This window comes from Oncorhynchus kisutch, linkage group LG18 (genome assembly GCF_002021735.2).
Source record: "Oncorhynchus kisutch isolate 150728-3 linkage group LG18, Okis_V2, whole genome shotgun sequence".
NCBI classification, from domain to species: domain Eukaryota; kingdom Metazoa; phylum Chordata; class Actinopteri; order Salmoniformes; family Salmonidae; genus Oncorhynchus; species Oncorhynchus kisutch.
In genome coordinates this window covers 42,633,898-42,642,269 of record NC_034191.2, presented here as the reverse complement: position 1 = coordinate 42,642,269, position 8,372 = coordinate 42,633,898, and the positions used below count along the sequence as shown (strand labels likewise).

Below are 8,372 nucleotides of genomic sequence, written 5' to 3'. Positions count from 1 at the left end.
TTGCGTGATTGTTTTGCAGATCCTCACTTGTGGACGTGTTTGTTGGATAGACTGTGCATAAGACTACGGAAACAGTTTACAATGTGTTTGTATGTGATGGAATCTCCCATTTGTTTCAGTTACACATACCCTCCCTTCCTTCTTTCCCTCCCTTTTTCTCTCTTTCTCTTTCTCTTTCTCTCGCTATCTCTTCCTCTTTCACTTGTCTTTTACTCTCCCTGCTAATCAGCATTTGAAAGGCAGCTTTGACAGTGAGAAAGAACGTGAGAGGCAGCAGGAGGAGGGGTGTACGAGAGCAAGAGACACAGTGAGTGACTGAGAGAGAGAGAGAGAGAGAGAGCAGGGGAGAGAGAGAGACCGAGGCAAGGGCTGTACAAGCATACTAGCGACTGAGGGGAAGAGAGAGAGAGTGAGAGAGAGGGTGAAGAGAGAGACAACCGATGTGCACAGCTTTCCCAAGAGGAAATTAAAAGAAAGAAGCTCAGCGAAAAGAGTGAGAGAGAGAGAGGGGGAGGGAGAGGAGGAGGAGAGAGAGAGGGAGAGGAGGAGGAGGAGAGAGAGAGAGAGGGAGAGGAGGAGGAGAGAGAGAGGGGGAGGGAGAGGAGGAGGAGAGAGAGAGAGAGAGGGAGCATGCAGGCGAGAGAGAGAGAGAGAGAGAGAGAGAGAGAGAGAGAGAGAGAGAGAATCTCACGCTGGCTGTCTCCTAATCCTAGTCCATCTCTAAGAGGGAGCAGAGGGTTAGTGAAGTGATCCAGAGCCAGCATAGCATCTCTTCTCCACCAGCTAGCACCTCTTGCGTGCTCATACACACACTCTCACACACACACACACACTTGCAACGGGATTCCGCGGTGGGTCCGCCTGCCTGCCTGCCTGCCTGCCTGCGTGTCCAGGTCTATTGTGAGCGTGAGGGGATTGTTGTGCCTCCAGTCGGTCCAGCCAGCCAGCACAGCACAGCCCCAGTGCGTTTGGGAGCAGGGATCCCCAGCTGGGCCGTTTTGGGGGGCACAGGAGTCTAAAGAAGAGGAGGAGGAAGGAAAGAGGAGGAAGAGGAGAGAGTAAAGTGCACTCAACGCTGGAAAGGAGTCAACGCTGGAAATGCCCATCAGGTTAGGCCATCCTGGAACAACTTCTGGTCAGTGTACACACACACACACACACACACACACACTGTTTGATAAGTTGATGTGATGTTGTAGAAATACTGTCAACTGGTCGACATTCCAACAGTCGTGTGAGTGTTATATGGCCGGACGGTTGTGTCAGTTTGCGTCTGCCCTAAGATGTCACGTGTACTTTTAGAATGAAAAAGTTACTCGTTTCAGAGAGTTTCAGGGCAAGTCCCACTTCCTTTGTGTCACCTACTCTCTTCGATTCTTAGCAAAGTTTGGAAGGTGTCATACCTACGGACACGTTATGGTTCTCTGCTCTTAACAAAAAAGGGTCTGAGTCGTAACATGTCATGTAGTGTTAAATATTCATCTTTGGACCAGATGAAGAGCGTCTGTGGCGATATCAGTGTGTGTCATTAGTTCACTCTTTAAATGGAGAGGGAAGCCATATAGTCGAATGGATATGTGACATTTTCGGGTAATGGTGAAGGAAAACACATTGGAAATAAATGTACGTGTGTAAATATCTGCTTTTGTTTAGTTTTTTTTGTCTGTTCGGGACTGGATGGTATTGTCTGTGTATTTACCGTAACTCTCTCAAATAAAAGTTGCTGGCTCAACAAGGCACAAGCGAAGTACTTGCTTCCTAAGTTGTTGACTTTCTGCCAGAAAGGTCAACATGTATTACTACTGTTATCATTAAGACATTGTTTCAAAATTTAAATAAAAATATATATACATATATATATATATATATATATATATATATATATAAACGATGTCATGTTCTTCAGCCGTGAAAAGCATCATTTCCATGACATTTCCTGTCTTCTGTGCCTCGTTCAGAATAAGAAGTATTAGTAGGTTGCTGTGAAGGAACGAGAGAAAAGCCCAGTTGGCTGGATGGATGATTGTAGTTCTTTAGGGCACTAACAGCAGGTGGCCCTAATTGACTGTAACAAAATGCCTGTGTAAATAGTACATATATCGCCAATGCTATTCTATAATCACACCATACAATAGAACAGGGATCATAAGGTATTTAATGGTCGAATACGCGTGTCATTTGTCTAAGGCGCTGCTGGCCGTGTGTTTGTAGAGGCACAGCACAACTACATAAAAGGGAGGCAGGGAAGGGTGACTTAGGGAAGACAGAGTGGTGCATTAACAAACAAATGTGCACACGCGCGTGTATGTGTGTGTGTGCGCAATAATGTGTTTGTATATGTCCGTGTGTGTGTGTGTGTGTGTGTGTGTGTGCCTGTGCGCAAACAACACGGGGACCAGTGTTTTTACCCAGGTGTGTATGTCCCTGGTCTGCCTTCGTGGAGTGTGCTGTTTGTTGACAGCAATTGACTGTTTCTGTGCGAGAGTGCTGTGAGATATAGCAGCACCATCACCATCTGCAGGGCTCCACCTGCTCAGTCACCGCAGGTGCAAGGAGAAATCACTCCACCCAGTGTCGCATAACCCCTCCATAGACCACAATAAGACTGTTGATCTTAGAAGATATTTTCGGGCTGTGGTGGTTGTGTCCGTATCGATAAAAAAAAAAAAATGGGGATCGAAAACCGGTCCAGACATTATTGGCAACACAGGCGGAAGGCGGTTTCAACAGCGTCACTCGTTCCTGTAGGCTCTGAAAGGAGAAGACACGCATTGTCTCGATCAATCGGTAATAGCTCATGTTAGTCCTTGTTGACCGTGTTCAAACCAGCACTTGTCTTCTTTGATTTTTATTAGATTTTTTTGACATTTGACATTCTTGACCCTGTCCTCTTCTGCACCAGAGAAAATATGGAGTCGAGCTCCACAAAACGACTTGAAATGTTTTCATCATGTGGTGGATGGATCATCCCTGGCAACCGGGCCGTGATATAGTTTGCTCTGTTGAATAACGTGTCAACGAACTAACCTCCAACAGTTATTGCAGTGAAAGGGATCTGAGAGGCTACAGTCACATGGAGGGAGCGAGAGGGTCGGATATTATAGACCTGACAGGTTGACACGGGGATGGCGTTGGCAGTCGTGGATGAGGAAAGATGTGGTTGAAGACTCTCGGGTGGTCATCGACATGCTCTTTTCTGAAGTCTTTCTTTAGCGTCGGGGATGAGGAAGACATGTAGACAGGCGGGTAGACGTTCTGGTTTGTTTGACTGTTGACTCACCGTCAAAGAGGATAGATAGACACACACACAGAGGTGTCTGACTGTTGACACACACACACACAGAGCGAGCGAGCGAGCGGGAGAAGTCTGTGTGCTGCGTTGACAGACAGTGTCTGCGTCGGTGACAGAGGGTGTCAGCTCAGTGTCAGTGAGATGCGTTTAGTGTCACACTCTGCTGACCTGATCTCCGGTCAGTCTGTCCACTCTGTCCCGCTGTGGCTCCTTACATAGCCCCTGCTGTCATTCACACACTGCCCTGAAGGGAGCCAGCGGCCCGGAGATTTACCCACACACACACACGGACGCGCACACACACACACATACATACGGGCACACAACGGACGGACGCGTGCACACACACACACATACATACACGCACACAGCGGACGGACGCGTGCACACACACACACATACATACACGCACACAGCAGACGGACGCGTGCACACACACACACATACATACACGCACACAGCAGACGGACGCGTGCACACACACACACATACATCCACGCACACAGCGGACGGACGCGTGCACACACGCACATACACAAGCGCGGATGCAGACACGCATACATACACACCCACGCACACACGCGCATACACACACACGGACGCACACATGTATACAGGTAATTGCCATAGTCATAGAATCCCTTGAGGAAATAGGGGATATAAAGTTTATTGAAAGCAGGTGCTTCCACACAGATGTGGTTCCCGAGTTAGTTAAGAAATTAACATCCCATCATGCTTAGGGTAGTGTACAAAAAAATGTACGGCGGGCCATTATTTTGGCCATTATTCTGACTACCATGGCTATGCTCCCATAGCATGACAATGCCCCCCCATCCACAGGGCACGAGTGGTCACTGAACGGTTGGATGAGCATGAAAACGATGTAAACCATATGCCATGGCCGTCTCGGTCACCAGATCTCAACCCTATTGAACACTTGTGGGAGATTCCGGCGCGGCGCCTGAGACAGCGTTTTCCACCACCATCAACAAAACACCACATTATTGCATTTCCCATTATTGCATTTCCAGTTCCATATGCTTGTAGAATCGATGCCAATGCACATTGAAGCTGTTCTGGTAGCTCATCATGGCCCAACGCCCTATTAAGACACTCTATGTTGGTGTTTCCTGTATTTTGGTCGTTTCCTGTACACTGTACATAAAAAAAATGTCACAACTAGCCTGATGGAAACAGCAAATTTGTCGGTAAACTCTCCAAATGTCGGTAAAACGACATTCCCTAGACAAGGTGGGGTCTTTTTGCGTCTGTAAAAGGAATTATGCGAGAAATGTCCGCAGAAATGTATTGAATATTGCAAATATTGATATAATTACCATCATATTGCAGTAATGATATCTTGTGTGGTCCTCCCAGGCTCCCACTAGGAAGTGGGAAAGCTGCAGTTGAGATAAAAGTACAGTACAGATCAAATAAGTTACGATGAACTTCACAGGGTGGTAATAAATATCAAGGGTTTTATTCCGGTGACATGATGATCGATGCTTGGCTGCCGTTTGACCCCAAAATATATCATCTTTTGTCCGTAATAATCTCATCATGTAGGCTATACTTGCACTGTATCTGTGAGCTGTTGACTAGAGCGCACGTCCCTAGACCAGAATGGGCACATCCGCTGTACCGTATAACACCATTTTGTTTGTGACAAAACCATCAGTAGAGTTGAAAATGCGATGGAAACCCAAATAACAATAATAATAAGTATTTATTTTTTATTCGGTACATGTTATTTTTACGTGCACTTTTGTCATCACCCACAGCCTTTAATCCGCAACAAGTCAATTTGATCTAAATTACCTCTCTGGTGGGAAAATGCGCATCACGAAACCCAGAGGAGAAAAAAAAGACCATCGTTTGTGGGGGGATTTTCACTAAATGTAATCTGTAGAATAGGTCTTTGGAGGAAGGATCGTTGACACATACTGTACATTTTGAGATGTATCTAAAAGCATCATTGAGAGATAGTTGATCAGAAGTTGACATTGCCTTCCCCGGGTCTCCTTTAACAGTCCGTAGCATTGCATCTGTAGGTACCACAAAGCAGCATTGGTGTAATATGAAGCTTTACAGCTTGCTCTGTGATATGAGTAGTGTTTCGATTTCAACAACTTTCTTTTAACATTCATTTTTGAGTATGTTAAAGACATAAACATAACGTCAACAAAAACAATTTTTATATATTGTTGAACCTAATACTCTACGGGCATATCAGAGTCCCATAGTGGGATCTCTGCTGTTTCGTAAATTCACTCTGGCTATCTATTCTGATTTCAGAGCACTCTCGTCTGAGTGTACCAGAGAGCAGAATAACTCATATGACCGGTGTCAGTAAATGTCTCGTGACAACATGAAAACAGCCTCACCGCCTCTGCTAGGGCTAGTAAAACGGTCAGAGTGAGGTGTTTGAGTCTGGAAGTAGCTACAGTGCCTTGCGAAAGTATTCGGCCCCCTTGAACTTTGCGACCTTTTGCCACATTTCAGGCTTCAAACATAAAGATATAAAACTGTATTTTTTTGTGAAGAATCAACAACAAGTGGGACACAATCATGAAGTGGAACGACATTTATTGGATATTTCAAACTTTTTTAACAATCATAAACTGAAAAATTGGGCGTGCAAAATTATTCAGCCCCCTTAAGTTAATACTTTGTAGCGCCACCTTTTGCTGCGATTACAGCTGTAAGTCGCTTGGGGTATGTCTCTATCAATTTTGCACATCGAGAGACTGAAATGTTTTCCCATTCCTCCTTGCAAAACAGCTCGAGCTCAGTGAGGTTGGATGGAGAGCATTTGTGAACAGCAGTTTTCAGTTCTTTCCACAGGTCCTCGATTGGATTCAGGTCTGGACTTTGACTTGGCCATTCTAACACCTGGATATGTTTATTTTTGAACCATTCCATTATAGATTTTGCTTTATGTTTTGGATCGTGTGACAAAACGGCGCATTTTAGAGTGGCCTTTTATTGTCCCCAGCATTAGGTGCACCTGTGTAATGATTCATCTGTTTAATCAGCTTCTTGATATGCCATACCTGTCAGGTGGATGGATTATCTCGGCAAAGGAGAAATGCTCACTAACAGGGATGTAAACAAATTTGTCCACAACATTTTAGAGGAATAAGCTTTTCGTGCGAATGGAACATTTCTGGTATCTTTTATTTCAGCTCATGAAACATGGGACCAACACTTTACATGCTGTGTTCACATTTTTGTTCAGTATAAATGCACTGAGGATATTCAAACACACTCTCTTTAAAAAATGGTACTGTACATAAAAGGACAAGGATACAGTATACACACACTCAAGAAATTACGTAAATATTCTCGCTCTCTCTTACATACTGCCCCCACAAAAACACAGACCAGTACACCTGCCAAGAAAGAACAGACAACGTAAATAGACATGCATGTACATAACCAAGTACAGGGCAGGTACACTGAAATCCATTATGCACTAGACACAGCTACAACTTATACAACAGCCACTGATACTGGACTGAACTCTCTGACCTTTGTAGACATGTATTTCTATTTGAATGTACAGTATGTATATGTTAATGTGTCTGCACTTGCGTGTGTGTGTGTGTGTGTGTGTGTGTGTGTGTGTGTGTGTGTGTGTGTGTGTGTGTGTGTGTGTGTGTGTGTGCATACTGTATGCATGTGTGTGTGACCCTGTGTGCTGGTGATGCACAGGTCAGCTTGTAGGTTCACCCGCACCCACCCGCCTGTGAGAATAACCCATCCACGACCGCCCGACTATACATGATAAAGTGAAAATCTGAAACCCGCAAATATAGAAAATGTGCCGAATAGTTCCCGTTGACTTTCTCTGCCCAAGTTCCCAAAAGCATTTGGCGATTGGGGTGTATCTGGTGGGCGCATGCAGTTAGGTTCTAAACATACTTATGCACGAATGCCAGATAAAAAATTATGAATGAAAAACTTCAATGTAGCCTATAGATATGAATTGCAAAACAATTGTACATTTAAGGATTTTTTTTTCATGCATTATTTTCTCTTTATTCAAACCGCTCGCCACCTACCCGCCCTTCACCCACACAATATTCCATGACTCTAAACCCGCGTATATAACTGCGGGGTTATGAGTCACCCCCGCGCGTTACACTGTGTGCTGGGCTATGGCATGTGGTTATTTAGAGGTCAGTGGTGATGTTCTCCCCGCCCGAAGGAAGTGGATTTAGTGTCTCTCTTCTAAAACTGTTCCCAGATAACAATACGTAGGTACAGCATCATTATGCATCTCTCGCTCTATCTCCCCAAGTCCTTTCTCTTTTCCTTTCGGACGGTTTAGGAGATCTTTGTTGATTTTCTCCCAGTTCTGACTCACAAGTTCCACTTCAAGTTGATATCACACCTTTCGTTACATTCATAAAGCCTTGACCTATTCTTCTGTATATCTATGCTGCTTAGGCTGCTCTCTGATATTCATCTCCCGGCCGTCAGGGCTACTTTCATGTACGGCTGTTAAAGTGGGTCTGCGGCGTGTTGACAGTGTTCCCATACAGTATTACCATGCTATCTCAGCGCTCCAGCCCCACGGTGGATCATCATCGTGGAAAAGCATGGATTTTCTGTTGCGGCGTGTCCGTGAGGACTAGGACATCAAAGAAAGCCTACTGAGGCCCCTATGAAATGAATGAGGAGGAGGGAGAGAGCTATCGATTAGCAGACGTGAACACTAGCGCACCTCCCTCTCTTCCTTTTTCCTCTCTCTCCAACCCTCTCTCTATCTCTCCCGTCTCTCGTTCTCTACACCCATCCCTCTCTCTATCTTTATCTCTCCATCTCCATCGCCATCCACCCCCGTCCTCTCCATCCATCCATCCTTCTCTCTGGAAGGTTCCACAGTAGATCTCTTGGTTCAGTGGTCATTCACCTATAGGTAGGGCCTGTTTAGGAATGGTCAACCCCAACTGCTCTTGTTCCCTTGTGGCCACACCGTTCGTTCCGTTCCATCCCTCCTTCCCTCCTTTCCTCCTTTCCTCCTCATTGCCGTGACGATACCTGGGGGTGGGCAGGGTCAGTCTTGTTTAATCTA

The 8,372-nt window shown here is 45.4% G+C and overlaps 1 protein-coding gene across 1 annotated transcript in view; it reads left to right on the top strand.

The window, feature by feature from the left end:
- Positions 1–638: 638 nt before the first annotated feature.
- The window catches only part of LOC109881120 (neuronal PAS domain-containing protein 1-like), a 39,332-nt gene continuing 31,598 nt past the window's right edge, over positions 639–8,372 (top strand). Inside the window, exon 1 of the mRNA XM_031796893.1 lies at positions 639–1,135. The gene's annotated coding sequence lies outside the window, so the exon portion shown is untranslated. The remainder of the gene's footprint in view (positions 1,136–8,372) is intronic.